This window comes from Rhineura floridana, chromosome 4 (genome assembly GCF_030035675.1).
Source record: "Rhineura floridana isolate rRhiFlo1 chromosome 4, rRhiFlo1.hap2, whole genome shotgun sequence".
NCBI lineage: Eukaryota > Metazoa > Chordata > Lepidosauria > Squamata > Rhineuridae > Rhineura > Rhineura floridana.
In genome coordinates this window covers 66,119,198-66,135,732 of record NC_084483.1, presented here as the reverse complement: position 1 = coordinate 66,135,732, position 16,535 = coordinate 66,119,198, and the positions used below count along the sequence as shown (strand labels likewise).

The window sequence follows — 16,535 nt, the reverse complement described above, 5'->3', positions numbered from 1 at the left end:
TTGCAACAGCTAATTCTTCTTCTTTTAACTTTTTTTTTCATTTATCATGCTCCACAAATTCTGATGCAACCTCAGCCCTGAATTAAGGGTGTGTGTGTGTGGACTGAACAAGGCAAAAAACCCCCAAAATAAACAAAACAGGTGATCATTACTTAGAACATCATCTCTAATTGTCTGTCTTTTTCAATTGCCTTTGAAGAAGGCATTGGTCCCAGCCACAGTGCCAGTCTGTGGTCCTGCCAAGAAGGAAATGGAAAAATTGAGCTATCCAAAGTGTTTTGCAGCAGATCAGTGGGCGTCCTTCAGTGCCACTTTTTGTCATACATGAAATAAATGGATGCCAGACAGCGTAATGAGTTTCTGGTTTTGATTGTCCCTTTGTAACCCATATGGTGCTGATGAGTGTGTCTTTGCTAAGGTCCCATTTCAAAGTTGATTGTACCCACCATCAGTAGTGGACAGCTTTTGGTGAGAGTGTGCTCCTCACCTGATCTTGGTCTGGCTCAGTCACTGCAGCAATGTATACTGGGGTAGAGATGGGGAGGAGCACGGTGGCAAGCACAGCATAGAGACAGGAGCACCAGATTAGACCACTATCAAAACTGTCTTGGATCTTCAGCTGTACAGAAGCTGCCTTGAAATGTAGGCCTGTCCATTCATTTCCTCTTCCTCACACTCCCCCACCATCACAGGTGAGTATTTTAAAAATGTGGTCCTATGATGTCTTTATAGCCCGATGGAGGTCAGGTGAGCAATGCAGCCTCACCCCACTGTCCGCTGCTGATTATACCTGAAAGACTGATTAAAATGTTTTAATGAACATTTTAACTGACGTGAACTCTGTGTGAACTGTCCAGAGGGGTTTCTTGATTGGGTGATCCACAGTTGATCTAAAGAAATAAAATAACACAGAGAAAAGCTGAGCCAGTGGCATCCATAGGATAGTACATTCAGTCAAAGAGTCTGGCTGCTGCTGTACAAAAGGATTTCCACTGGGCTCCTCAATTACTAAACTCCTGGATAGCCAGTGAAAAAGTCTGTGAGAGGCTGCCAATGGAGATAAACTTTTACAAGAGACGGATTGTGAGCAACTCCCTTTGGCCATTTATGTATTCCTTACTTTCATATCAAAACGAGAGATTTTTTAAAAATATTTGTGATGTAGCTTCTGAGAATCATTAAACCAGGAGTGAATTTGGATCTAAATGTTCATGTATGCATTGACTACTAAACTTGTTTGGCAACAAAGCACAAGAGAGAAGTTGTTTTCTTGCTCTCCGTAATTTTTCATACCTCTCAGATGTCTCGTAGCACTTGCTGCTTTGTCGCTGAGGATTTATAAAATTTTGTTTAATGTTTTCTTCCTAATGAAACTCACTGCTACTTAATGGCTTGCCTTGTTCATAATGGGCATACGTTCCTCTGGCTCTGATATTATATGTTCTAACATTCTCTAGTGTCTCTCTTTTGCAAAGCACACAGAAAAGATGAGCCCATAAGGGAGTATGGCTGTGTTACAAAAAAGCTTCGCTCTTGTGCCTTCAGAACATTGAAATAAGTGGGATTTAGGCTACAGTCCTAACTCCACTGGGAGTAAGCCCCATTGAATTCAGTAGGATTTACTTCTGAGTAGACATGTTTAGGATTGTGCCATTACTCCAGCAAAGAACATATTATTCCGATGGGTATGTGTATGTGTACATAGTAGGGTTGCCAGGTTCCTGGCCTGAGACTGATCCTGTATCTTTAGGAGAAGAGAAAGATAGCCAAGTGCAGGTGTTCTGGCAACCCTGTAATAGGAAAAACCACAAGGTGGAATTCTGCCTTCCCCCTGCACAACTTTTAAAGATACAGAAGACCTCTTGGAGGCTGTGGCAACCAAGAGGTCTTCTGCATCTTTAAAAGTTGTGCAGGGGGAAGGGAGAATTCCACCCTGTGGTTTTTCTCATTACAGGGTTGCAAGAACACCGGCACTTGGCTGCCTTTCTCTTCTCCCAAAGATACAGGATTAGTCTCAGGCCAGGAACCTGGCAACCTTAATAGGAATATAGGAAGCTGCTTTTTACTGAGTCAGAGTCTTGGTCAACCTAGCTCATTATTGTCTACACTGGCTGGCAGAAGCTCTCCAGGACTTCAGGAAGGGTTACCTTCCAGCTCTACTTGGTGATACAGGAATTTATTTTATTATTTATTTATTTTATTTAAATGTTTATAAACTGCACTTTCATCTAAAGAATCACAAGGCAGTACACAGGATCGAAAAACACTAACCTGCGATGTTCTGCATGCAACCCAGATCCCCTGCCACTGAGCTACAGACCTTTCCTGATACTTCACTATTCTGAGCCGCAAGACAAATCTCAGAGTTCCTGTTTTGTCTTCTCTTGTTGAGAGACCAGGGCCCCATCTGCACTATACATTTAAAGCAGTATCATGCCACTTTAATCAGCCAGAGCTATAATTTCCAGAGTTCTCTGAGAAGAGGGCTTGATTGTAGTGCCACCAAAAGTAAATGGTTTGATGTGAATGTCAAAATCTCATTAATCTTCCAAAAATATACTTTGCTGTGTAATCCTGTGCATGTTTACTCAGAAATAAATCCCACTATATCCAGTGGGGTTTACCCCTAGGTAAGCGTGCACAGTATTGCAGCCGTAAACCTGCCAAAATGTTATTCAAAGATAGCCTTATTTGCACACCAAGTTTCTGTCGAGCAGCAGGATGCTGCCTGCAGATGTTATTCTTTTGGCTTCAGTGAGGGCTGTCAGTCCAACAATCACTGTGGTTGAGCTACAAATAGCATACAGAGCAGCACAGTACAGCATAGTTATAGCAGCATCCCATAGGAGGCAAATGGGGCAGAGCCATGCTCTTACTAGGCTGTGTCTCAGCTGAAAACCTCCATATACCTATTACTGTTTATATGATCAGGTGGCGTTAAGCCCACAGAGGTTACAAACGTAACTGGACTGAGACACAAAGATGGCCAGCTTTGATTTTGCTTCTGAAGCTTTTTTGCACCAAACAGTGGGGCTCTGAGAATGCCCCTAGATCTCTCTCCTTCCAGCCAAATAGTGTACCAAACCTAAGTAATCCTTCATGTGGCTCTGTTGATATGGTTAGCACCAGTTTCCTGTTTCAGGCAGCCTGTGACAGGAGGGGCAGGAATGATTCCAGGAAGCTTATTTCTCTTTACTTTCAAACAGCTGATTGTCGCTGTCAGAACTGACAGAGCTGCTGCCATCCATTTGCTGGTATGTGTATATAGGAATATAGGAAGTTACCTTATACTGAGTCAGACCATTGGAGCATCCAGCTCAGAACTGCCTACACTGACTGGCAGCGGCTCTTCAAGATTTCAGCCAGGGGTCTTTTCCAACTAGAAATGCTGGGCATTGAACCTGAGACCTTCTGCATGCAAATCAGATGCTCTAGCACCAAGCTACAGCCTTTCCTCTATGTTAGGGGTTCCCAAACTATGGTCCATGGACCACCAGAGGTCTGTGAACTTGGTTCAGGTGATTCACAGTGAGTCCGCATTAAATGTTCGTGTTGATTTTTAATTGTATTTTATTGCTCCTTTTCTTTCTTGTATGTTGCTGTATTTTCATTTGAATCCTATGGAATGCGAACTGTAATACAATATAGGAAACAAAAGAAGCAATAAAATGTAATTAAAACTTACACAGCCCCTAACACAGCACATGATAGTTACTACAGCTGGCAGAAAATTCATGAAATGGCCTGCCAAAATCCTCAGCAATTTTCAAGTGGTTGTGGGGGGAAAAGGGTTGGGAACCCCTGCCCTATGTGGTGTGTTCATGGCCCAGTTCAGGTTGCTGGGATCTCTGAACTGGGGCCCTAGTTTAGGAAAAGAAAACCCAGCTGGTTGTCAGCCAGCCTTGGATTTCTTAAAAAAGGAAAAGAAGAAGTGAAATTGATCATGGCAAAATGGACAGGCAGGCATGACTTCCACTGTGTACAACACCCTGACAGAAGATATGATTGATCATTTTTTTCCATTTTGCTCTGAAGAGTACCTCATTTGTCATTTGCAAGCAGCTCCGTGGCTCCTTTCCAGCAGTTTAGAGCCTTAATGTGGCAATAAGTGTGTCACTCACAGCCTCTCTGTAGTAGGGCTGCTGGCAAGGATCACACAAAACTCCCCGTTCCCCAGAGACTGAAAAGGAAGCCTCTTGCTGCATGTAAAGAAAAAGCTATCCTCCCACTGAGAAGTGGCTAAATGGCTCCCCAGACTACAACAGATCACCTCTTGAGATAGGAAATGTCTAGGACATATTTAACAGCCCACTTAGAAATGGCACTTTTTTGGTTGATGCACAAATGAGAGAGGTCCTCTTAGTTACAGTGTGCTGGCAAATGTGCTATTTTAGGTTTTGCACATCTCTCTTGAAAGACAGTGGTTCTAGGGCAAAAGAAAGTCATCTTTGTTGGAAAATATGTAATGACTAGGTTTTTCATAGACTGTGATGCAGCACAGTTATTGTTCCATTTGCTGTTTGAGGGAATAATGCAAACTATTTCACTCTTGCCAATCTTGATTATGCCAATATTAGGCAGGTCAACCAAGCAGGGCAGAAAATGCCAGCTGAGTTTTTCATTCTGGGTGATGACTCCTGCAACAGGCTGCCCTTACCCTGTTCAAAGGTTGCAGCTAGTAGTGGATGCTGCTGGCCACCTCTTGTCAGGGATAAGAATCCATCTCAGCCACACTGGCTGCAAGTTAGCTTCTTCTGACCACAATTCAAGGGGCTGGTTATTACCTAAAGGGCTGAAGCCTGCACATGATGAGCCATCCTCCTGCCCACTAAGGACTATAGAATAGATCCTATTCCACATTTTGCTTCTCTGTACATTTAAACTGGTAAAGATGATGTTGTTATATTTATTCATGGCTTTTCAAACACAGTTTCAAAGCCACCCTCAAATTCATAAAGCCAAACATGCAGAAAAATATCAACAGTAAAACAAAATACCCCAAAAATGCTGATCTATCAATAATTCTAAAACGGACAGCTCCTAATCACCCCACTACAAGATCAACATCATAAAGCAGCATAAATCATACCTTAGTACAGTCCAAAACCTGAACAAAATAAAGATGTCTTTTCTTGATACCTAAATGCTGACAATAAGGAACGCTTAATGTCAAAAAGACTAAAGTAATGACAACAGAAGATTTATGTAACTTCACAGTTGACAATGAAGACATTGAACTTGTCAAGGATTATCAATACCTTGGCACAGTTATTAACCAAAATGGAGACAATAGTCAAGAAATCAGAAGAAGGCTAGGACTGGGTAGGGCAGCTGTGAGAGAACTAGAAAAGGTCCTCAAATGCAAAGATGTATCACTGAACACTAAAATCAGGATCATTCAGACCATGGTATTTCTGATCTCTATGTATTGATGTAAAAGTTGGACAGTGAAAAAAGCGGATAAGACAAAAATTAACTAATTCGAAATATGGTGTTGGAGGAGAGCTTTGCGTATACCATGGACTGCAAAAAAGACAAATAATTTGGCCAAATTGCTATGGAATAAATAAATTAAACCAGAACTGTCACTAGAAGCTAAAATGGTGAAACTGATGTTAACATACTTTGGACACATCATGAGAAGACATGATTCACTAGAAAAGACAATAATGCTGGGAAAAACAGAAGGGAGTAGAAAAAGAGGAAGGCCAAACAAGAGATGGATTGATTCCATAAAGGAAGCTACAGACCTGAACTTACAAGATCTGAACAGGGTGGTTCATGACAGATGCTCTTGGAGGTCATTGATTCATGGGGTCGCCATAAGTCATAGTCGACTTGGAGGCACATAACCACAACAAAAAATGCTGACAATCCTTGGGGACAGCTTTCACATGCACCAAGTTCTTCATTACTATGGTGCCATAACTCTAGAATTCCTTCCCCAGGAAGGGGACATTTGTTGTGGTAAGACTTCAATTACAAACTTCAATAGATCAACTGTCTCTATCCCCCCACCTTATGCCCTGTGACTATTTCCCTGATTATAACCTTTGCGGATTTTCCCCCCCTATGAGAACACAACCAAATATGTTTTCAGTCTGGAGCTAGTAAAAGCTATGCTCATTGAATTCCATCCTGCATGTCTTTTGAAGTAAAAACAACGAAGAATCTTGTGGCATCTTAGAAGCTAACAATTTTATTATGGAATAAGTTTCAGATGAATGAAGAGTTATCCTGAGTTACAAGTATGTATATGCATGGTGTATGTGAGTAACTTTAATCAGAGAAGGAAATTAAATGCAGGGAAATACAAACAGTGAGAATTACATAATTAACTGTGGCAACTCACAAAATAGTTGTTGATTACATAGATGTCCTGGCACTGGTAAGCCAATTAACATACACAGTATGGTAAAAATCCTTTGTCTTAGTTCAGCCTGCAAGAGATTTGCTGAATCTCTTGATTAATTGCAATTCAGTGGTTTCACGTTGGAGTTTCCCTTTGAAGTTTCTTTGTTCCAATATGACACAAGAAGTGTGAAGTATGTACGAGGCAGAAAAGGACTTGAATTCCTAACCTGTGGACAACAGCATCTCATATAGGTCTCTCATAACAAAGTAAGCTACAAACTACTTAAGAAGCACCAAGTTGTATTGGGTTGTATTCAGCTAAGTCTGACTCAGAGTAGTAGACCCATTGAAATTAATGACCTAAGTTAGCCATTTCTATTAACTTCAATCGGTCTACTCTGAGTAGGGCTGTATTGAACACCGCCCAGTGTTTTGTTTTTTCTTATACTGCAGTTTTACATCCGGTGTATATGTTAAATAATAAACCTTGGCTACAATAAAGCTTTTAGTTAAGAAACCAAAAGGTCCTCATGGGAGGGGAGGGGAGGGATGATAATAGATTTATTTCTTTGGATGTTAATGCCTTTGTCCCTTTGGCCAAATTGCTATGGAAAAGCACAATCCTCTATGGGGAACTGAGTGGTGGCTGACAGACTGACATAACCATTGGCCATGATGGGGGTTGTAGTCTATATCCTAGGACCCTAGGTTGAAGAAGGTTGCTAACAAAAAACAACCACCACCTCTGCATAGTTATTAAGGTTGAAATCTGTAATGATGCACCTGGCTTGAATTGACTTTTTCTGGTTCATCTCAGTAGAGCACAGTTAGTCCTGCTTCCCATGATGCATCCTGGGAAACAGACCCTCTGATCCACATAATTTTGCGAATCCCCTCCAAAATCAGACTCCTTGGCTCCAGCAGTGGCAAATGGCTGATAGGTGACATACAAGGGACAAGTTATCTGCCCCTGTGAGGATGTGATCTGCTTCAAGCAAACAGAGGTGGTAATTTAATTAAAATGTGTGGCATCCATTGAAATAGTAAAAGATTGCCTGTTTTTCCAGAGAAAGGAAAGGTATTTCTATATCTCAGAAGGAGATGGGAAAGGATAATCCATCCACCCAAAGATAGCAGATCCCCCCAAAAATCCCATTTCAAAGTCATCCTCACACCTCCACCTCCCCCCCCTCCTGGTTCACATTGGATCCAACAGGACTTAAAACCCATTTAAGGTAAGGCTGTGAACAGGTTCAGTGGCATGCTTTGCTCCAATGGACCTCTTCAACTTTCACTGTCATGCTCCGCTGGACCGGGGATCACAAGGATGGGTATGAGTCCTATTACTTGATTCCCAAGGGAAAGGATTAACACTTGCAAGGCAAAACTCTAGGCCCTGAGTAGGTTATTTCTTCCTGCTACAATAAAGGTACCAGACCCCCTTTTGCCTCTTTCTCTCTCCTCCCCCCTTCTCAAGTGTGAATTTGTATAGGTGTTCTGGGTGGATAAGGACTCTTTATTCTCTATAGCATTGTGTGTGTGTGAATGTCAATGTAGCAGTTGCTGCCTGCAGGCCACACAGTTTTGACTCTATACAATAAAATTCTATGCTGTCACTCTGTTCTATTTTCCGTGTAATCAAATCATTCTTTTTGTACAATTTCTGATGTGAATTCTTTATTGAGGTGTAGGACAGTTGAAGAAGACATTCATGGTAGAGGCACACTTACTGTTGTGCCAGTTCCAGTGCGTCTCCACCTCCCTTTTCTAAAAGCGGAGGCACACAACACTAGTCACTCCACCCCTTTTTTCTCTAAAACCCTGGTTGAATCAGCTTGAGTGTTTTTCTTTTAATCCAGCTTCAGGCAGATTTTGCAACTGATTGGTAGATCAATCCATTTGCCTTCCAGGTGTGGCCAATGGCAACGCTTTGCTGCAGGCTCAGGCAGAGACAATGATTGGCTCAACAGTTTGCTGTGTGTGCTCCTGAAAGATCTGAAGTCAGCCATAGGGAAGGAAGGTGTGGCCAGCACAGGGCAGAGTGGCTTCAAAACACAACCCGAATAACCATTCGGGCTGCTTTTGAAGCAAGTAGTGTGCCCACAGCCATTTTAAGGCAAGTGCACAGACTCCAGCCCAAGATCTAAATCCTTCTCACATAGTATGGTGGAGGCCTAATTGTGGGGTGGACACACAATTTAGACAGAATTTAGACATACCACATAACAAATCCTGTACACATCTACCTGGGAGAAGCATCTATTGAACCCAGTGAATTTACTTCTGAGTAGAGGTGTACAGTCTATGTGTTCCTGCTCTGTCATTCCATAGTGGAGGAATTTCTGAGACTCCCACCTAATCCAGTTTACTAGTGATCCCTGGGGTGCTGGGGTATGGACAGGGATACAAAACTCTGCAAAGGACCTCAGGGATGTCACAGCACCTTCTCATTTTTTCCAAGTGCACAGCAAACAATACTACACATTCATTCATTACAAGATGTATAGCTCACTTTCTGCATAGAAACTCATCGATCTGTAAATATGCAGAACCAGAAATACTCCTACACAGTCTTTGACACCACCAATATTTCCACCTGGCCCTGTGCATTGTAAAACCCATGGAGTTTTCAATCCTCAGAATCCTTGCTTCTCACTGTATGCAATTTACCTACGTCAAATTCTTTTCAAATACTGCCACTCACGTGGCTTGTAGGCTCACACTCTTACCCACACACCTTTTTTCAGTGTGTGCTGAAAAGAAGAAACTCTTAGGCCACCCTTAGGACACAACAATGCCATGGTTGTGAATCACTTTCATATGGAAGTCTGAAATCCGTATATAAAGGTTTCTCTAAAAGGAAGATATATCTTCTCGCTTAGTTCTTCTAAAATCATTATTTTTCTCTCTGGTTAATGGTTTTCTATGAATAAGGCTTCCAATGCAGCTTTTGTAAATATATAAGGAAGAGGGTGTAAAAGATCCATTGCAATTGCCTGTAAAACTGCATGTTTTAACAACAACATTGGGAAGAATCCCTTTAACTCTTTTTTAAAAATCTCCTTCCTGAATATTGGGTTGTGTAGAGAAGCCTTGGGTGGGTTGTTTCTGTGAAAACACTGGGGACTGGCTCTCTGTGAAAACATCTCTATTTAAAATTGTACAGCTTAAGGATGGCTTGAAAGAGGGCAGCAGCAAACTCAGCCCTGCTTACCCATGGCAGAAACAGTGAAACCCCCAGCAGTGAGCCCTGTTCACTCCTTCCCCCTTCCCTCTGCCTGAGAGGGAGAAGTTGGAGGAGCCTATTGATTCCTCCCCTGCCACAGGTCCCTGTTGCTGCAGCTTCCCACATGTTGGGGGATAGCCTGCTGCAATGGAGAGCCTCAGCGTGATTTGGAACCCTGATCCGCCAGGGTTTGGGATCACATGGGAGCCTACTTAAATGGAAAAGTCTCCCTGCTGCAGAAAACCAGCTCTTTAGTAAACTCAGAACAATGATAAACAACGTTCCATGTCAAGTGACCCTAATAAGAAAAGGAGTCCAAGATGGGTGGGAGTTTCTAAAAAAGGAAATTTTAATTTTGCAATTACAATTGCAAATCATTCCAACAAGGAAAAAAGGTGGAAGAGCCGAAGAAGCCAATGTGGTTTCACAAAAAGCTTAAAGAAGACTTGAAAACAAAAAATGGATCGAGTCAGGAAGGCTAAAGCTGAGAATGAGCTGAGATTAGTGAGAGATGCTAAAAGCAACAAAAAGGTTTTTTTAGGTACATCCATAGTAAAAGACAGGAAAAGAAATAGTTCAGCCACTCAGTGAGAATGACAAAATGATAATGATAACAGATCACAAAGAAAGCAGAAGTGCTCCATTCCTGCTTTGGCTCAGTCTTCTCCCAAAAGAGGGTCTATGACATGAAGAACATGAAGAACAATTTGAAGGGGCAGGATTGCATCGTGAGATTGATAGACAAATGGTCAAGGAACACTTAATTACTTTGAACTAGTTCAAATCTCCAGGGGCTGATGAACTGCATCCTAGAGTAATAAAGAAACTGGGTGAAGAACTCTCGGAACCACTCTCTATTATCTTTGCAAAATCTTGGAGGATGGGTAAAGTGCCAGATGATTGGAGGAGGGCTAATGTTGTCCCTATCCTCCAAAAGGGCAAAAAGGAGGAACCTGGGAACTACAGACCAGTCAGCCTGACAACAATTCCTGGGAAAATCCTGCAGCAGATTATAAAGTAGGTAATCTGTAAACACCTTGAAAATAATGCAGTGATTACTAGATGCCAAGATGGATTTATCAAGAACAAATCCCTCCAGACTAATCTTATCTCATTTTTTTGATTGGGTAACCTTCCTGGTAGACCGTGGGAATGCTGTGGACATAATACGTTTTGACTTAGGCAAAATTTTGACAAAGTGCCCTGTGATATTCCAATTAGCAAAATGTAGGCTTGATTTAACAACTATTATGTGAATCATAGCTGGCTACAGAATCATACTCAAAGAGTGCTTAGTTATCAATGGCTCTTTCTCAAACTGGGGGGAAGTAACAAGAGGGCTCAGTCCTGGGCCTGGTGCTTTATAACATTTTTATTAATGACTTGAATGAGGAGGTGCAGGGAAATTTTATCAGATTTGCCGATGATACAAAATTGGGAGGGATAACTAATACCCTGGAGACCAGAAACAAAATTCAAAGTGATCTTGATAGGCTGGAGCATTGGGCTGAAAACAACAGAATGTAATTTAACAGGGATAAGTGCAACGTTCTACACCTAGGAAAAAGAAACCAAATGCATAGTTATAAGATAAGGAATACTTGGCTTATCAATACTACATGCGAGAAAGATCCTGAAATTGTTGTTGATCACAAGTTGAATATGGGCCAGCAGTGTCAGGTGGCTGCAAAAAAGGCAAATGCTATTTTAGGCTGCATTAACAGAACTATAGTTTCCAATTTGTGTGAAGTACTTGTTCCCCTCTATTCAGCATTAGTTAGCCCTCATCTTGAGTACTGTGTCCAGTTCTGGACACCATACCTTAAGAAGGATTCAGACAATCTGGAATAGGTTCAGAGGAGGGCAACAAGGATGATCTGAGGAGAGACTGAAAGAACTGGAAAAGAGCTTTAGCCTTGAGAAGAGAAAACTGAGGGGAGATAAGATTTGATAGCACTCTTCAAGTATTTGAATTGCACACAGAGAAGGGCCAGGATCTCTTCTCGACATCCCAGAATGCAGGACACGGAATAACAGGCTCAAGTTACAGGAAATCAGATTTCGGCTGAACATCTGGAGGAAACATCCTAACTGTTAGAGCAGTACAAAAATGGGACCATTTAGAATCATAGAATTGTAGAGTTGAAAGAACTGGGCGTGTTTAGCCTTGAGAAGAGAAAACAGAGGGAAGATATGATTTGATAGCACTCTTCAAGTACTTGAAAGGCTGCCACACAGAGGACAGCCAGGATCTCTTCTCAATTGTCCCACTTACAGGAAGCCAGATTTTGTCTGAACATCAGGAAAAACATCCTAACTGTTAGAGTGGTACAACAATGGAACTAACTACTGGGGTGGGGGGGCTCTCCAATACTGGAGGCATTCAAGAGGCAGCTGGACAGCCACCTGTTGGGCATGCTTTAATTTGGATTCTTGCATTGAGCAGGGGGTTGGACTTGATGACCTTATAGACACCTTCCAACTCTACTATGATTCTTGACATTGTGGGGTGGTGGTGCAGGAATGGCAATGGAGATATGCAGGAGGGGCCAGTGAACTTGTTGCTGCTTTTCCCCTTCTGCAATGGTAATTACATCTGTGTGTGTACGTGCAGCTGCCTGTGAGTAAGAATGAGTGGATAGGGTTTAGGGACACCTGAAAGCTTAATGAGAGCATAACAGGCAACAAACTAAAACCAAGTTATTCCACTTAAGTTTTGCCTGCAATTTGTTCCACAGCCGGTTGCTGCAAGGACCTTGAGGACATCTTCTCTGGCTACCTCTCACCCAAAAGAGGTATGGTGAGTGGTGATGAGGGAGAGGGCCTTTTCTGTGGTGGCAGCATGATTGTGGAATGGCCTCCCCAAAAGGGAGATATCAGTTTTAACATTCTTGACATCAATTTTGAAACTTCATTGATTCAATAATATAAATAATAAGAGTGTTCAACCAACTTCTCTGAGCAATCTTGGTAGTTCCACCAGCCCAGGAGAGGCACTGTCTGTGGCAAGCCCCTAAGTTGTGGAACTCCCTCCCCACAGAGATGTTTCTGGCACTTTCACTATATAGTTTCCATCCATGCTGAAGAAGATGCACCTCTTTATCCTGGCTTTCAACACTGTATATTTTTAGGGGCCAACCTGTTCTTGGGATTGCAATTTGTTTTAAACTGTTTTTAATGTTGTATTTTAAATTGTTGTTGTGGCCTACCCTGGGACCTTAGGGTGAAGGGTGAATAATAATTCCAATAACGATAATAATAGGCAGCTCCTACATTCTACTGTAAGAAGAATGATACATCTTGTTGTCTGTCCTACAGCTTTGGGTCATATCCGAAATGTTGGCAAGTGCTGAACTGAAGCAGGCTAGGTTGTACAACAACCACAAAGGGCTTATGATCCTATATTCATCATCTATCTTTCAATTAATGCATTTTGGATCCAGAAAGACAAGAGTTCCATTTTGTTAGCAGCTTTGGGAGGACCGTTGGTTTTGAAAAACCTCATGTAAGTTGAAATACACTACTACTCCTCGGTGCTTTTTTTTTTTTGTAAAAAAGTGAGGGACAGTACTCCTATCTTGATAAAGGGATCATGGGTGCCAGCATAAAATGGTTGCCATGGCCTGCAAAAAAAACCCCAAGGTGACAGCACACCATACCAGCGAATACCATCACACATACAAAAGAAAGAACTACTACTGCTTATTATGATGATGCCCATTATTTTGTTTTGTTACATTCAAATTTTACAGATGTTTGTGGTGGGATTTACCACACTTTCCTACCCCTAAAGATGCACACAGGTTCATGGAATGCACCAGCTCATGCTTCAAAGGTGACTCACAAGGCCAGCAATTCATCACTGGTTTCTTTGCAGCCCTATTTTTGGTCTGCCTTCAAAACACAGCCTCACTGAAGAATCCCAGGGTGTTCTCGCTGAGAGCAAGGAGAACGTGCAAGGATTGCCCTGAAAAGGAGTGAATATGCTCATTAAAAGCTATGTCTGAAAAGGGATGAAGACAACTTGGTGGTTTGTGCCGTCTCTTTACTGTATCCTCAGGCAGCACCAATGCACCTGGGAATGATGAACATTGGATCACCGGGGATGGGAGAGAGGGTGAATGGGAGACAGCTGAAGGAATTGTGGGTTATGCTGCTAACACACTTGAAGCAGCCCTCCCAAGTTTCATTAGTCACAACCAACTGATATTTTGCAGACAGATTCTGTACTGTCTGACAACAAAATTGCATTTGTGAACACTGGTTAATTAATCAAATTAATGTTAATCTGACTATTTGCACATTAAAAAAAAAAGACTAGAGGCTTCCCTCTCCCCCTTATTGTAGGATTGCCATGCTGCAGTCAACTGGAAAGAATATCAGCATATAATACTTTTCCTTGCTTTTTTCACCCAATAGGGTGACTAGATGCAAAGTAGGGCAGGGCTTCAGTATATTTAAGAGGAGAGGGGATTTCACTGCAGGTAGTCTGTCATACTGGGATGATGCAGAAGTATTTATTTTGTTAAAAAAAACGTTTGAAAATTGTGCCTGCTCAACTGAGATGCTCTTTTCTTTACAATGTTTGTGCTTCCTTAAAGGATGAGACGTGTTCTTTTTTGCATCTCATCACCCTCTTGCTTACCTTTTAACTTTTTCTTAGTATTGGTTTGAGCAATGCAAAAAAAGGATCACACCATCAAAATGTCATAAATACCAAAACCAAGGATCTTTCTCATATGGAATGAGAAAACGGAATGCCGATATGAATGCTGATATTGTTAGATCAATACACTACTGTATCCCTTTATTTCCCCAGAAAATGGCAATCCCTGTAACTAGACCCCACTTGCAACCTCAGATGTCATCCTGGACAAACAGTCCAGGATAAAAAGCCCTTAGATATCTTAACTGAGAAATTCTACATGTGGTTTATTATTTGTGAGCAGTAATCTCTCGTTGTGTTTGTTAATATTTTTTAATTTTATAACATTTAGAAAACTTAATAAATATTTTCCCTCCACACCAAAAAAAATGAGTCACGTTGTTTTTGCTGGTCATTATAAGAATTGTAACTTTAAGAGCTGGTGTCTGAGCTTACTTTTTCCCTTCCTCCCTCTCCATCCCCCTTTCCTTGTGTGCCATGTCTTTCACATTGTAAACCTGAGGGATTGCCTTGCAATTGCTCTGGAAGCCTTTTCAGCTAAAGATCTGGGTTAAAAATATTTAAAATAAATAATAACCCTCTAATTCCCCAGTGCTACAAGTTTTTAAGTCCTTTTAAAGCTGCTGTGCAGAACAAAGCAATCACTCTCTTTCCATGATCTCCCTTGTCTTGTGTTCACATGATACGTTTCTTACTCCCAGCCAAATGCAGAAGCTGAAATGGACTCTTTGGGAGCAATTCTTCAAGGGAAAGCTATCAAAGTTTCATATTGCATCTGAAGACATTATGTTGTTTCATAAGAGGCGAGGTCCATGGTGCATGATATCCAAAGTGCTGTGTGTTACCTTCCTGCTTTCTCATTTTACTGCCTTCCTCAGTGAAACCTGCTTTATGCTATCTATAAAGTAATGAATGTTAATGAATGCAATTAATACTGTACCAGGAGCACATATGCTTGCAGCTATGCTGACTTTTCTAGCCCCAACGTTTTCCAGGGGATAATATGCATTCTTCTGTTAAGTAGGGCTAGCCTTGTGTAGTGTATTATATTTCATTTTGAGAGCTCTCTAATGGGTTTGTAGTTAAATAACTAAAATTAATGCCCCAGTAGGCATGTACTTGCTTACAAATGTATTACTATTTGTGCACCGCTAGAGTTTCTTCTATACAATGATGCCCAGATAAAATATCCCTCTTGCAGAAGTAGAAAGTTAATCCTCACCTGTCTTTTCGTTGTCTGAAAACACTCTGGGACTAATAACACAACCCCTTTTCAAAAGGAAAATGTACATAGCAAGAAACATGCCCTGTCTGTTTCAGAACCGAGGTCCTTGGTGGAAATAGTCAAGGCAGAAGGCTTACATGTGTTCCTCTCAAACAATTCTCTCTAGATAATCCAGGCAGAATGGTTGACAAGATCCAGATGGAGTTGCTGTTAAACCCTCCTTTCATCCCATCCAACTTTGTTGCCATGTGATCAATCCGTCTCTAACTTCTAAAGGCTCACACTCAGAGACTTATGCAAGATGTACCTGAGAAGTAAGGTTAAAACATTATTGAATTCAAGAAGCAATGGATTACAATTTTTTATTACATTTTAGTTCTGTCTTTCTTCCATGCTACTCAGTGTGGCATACATGGATCTCTGAGGCACTGTCCAGGTGCAGACCTGCTTAGCTTTAGCATAGTTTCTGTTATCATGAGTCTTCAGAGCCTTCCAGTAAGAATGGGGGACCTTTTTCTGCCCAAGAGCCATATCCTCATGGGCAACCTTCCAGGGATTACATACCAGTAGTGGGCGTGGCCAGAGACAAAAAGTGGGTAGAACCACAGATGTGACTCTTGCCTTTGTACAGTATGCTCCATTCAAGCCATGCACAATTCAGAGGTTTCTACACACACATCTCTCCAGCCAGGCAAATAAGAGGCATTATCCCAGTTCAAGGACAACACTAGGAACATAGGAAGCTGTCTTAGACCAAATCGGACCATTGGTCTATCTAACTCAATATTATCTACGTTGACTGTCAGTGGCTTTCCAGGGTAGCAGGAGAGAGGGGTCTCTGCCAGTCCTACATAGGAATAAAACGTGGGACATTGTGTGCGCAGAGCAGATGCTCTATTACTGAGCTACAGTCCTTCCCAGGCAAAAGCACTCAAGGAGGTAGTAGGGCAGGGGGCCAGCAAGGGGCATGGCCTGGGGAGAGTCTGAAGGCCAGACAGAGAGGCCTGGAGGTCCACAGATGCCCAGGCCTGTGGTTCCCCGCCCCTACCTTAGAGCAGCCTATC

The 16,535-nt window shown here is 41.9% G+C and overlaps 1 long non-coding RNA gene across 3 annotated transcripts; it reads left to right on the top strand.

Annotated features, from left to right (window-relative positions):
• The first annotated feature begins 517 nt into the window (after nucleotides 1-517).
• On the top strand, nucleotides 518-15,766 carry LOC133384341 (uncharacterized). Of its 3 annotated transcripts, none has more exons than XR_009762521.1 (4): nucleotides 518-692; nucleotides 12,319-12,375; nucleotides 12,899-13,085; nucleotides 15,638-15,766. It is a non-coding gene; the product is annotated as an uncharacterized LOC133384341 (long non-coding RNA). The 3 variants fall into 3 exon arrangements; XR_009762519.1 differs by lacking the exon at nucleotides 15,638-15,766 and adding an exon at nucleotides 13,333-14,520; XR_009762520.1 differs by lacking the exons at nucleotides 518-692; nucleotides 15,638-15,766 and adding exons at nucleotides 10,546-10,597; nucleotides 13,333-14,520.
• The last annotated feature ends 769 nt before the right edge of the window (nucleotides 15,767-16,535 follow it).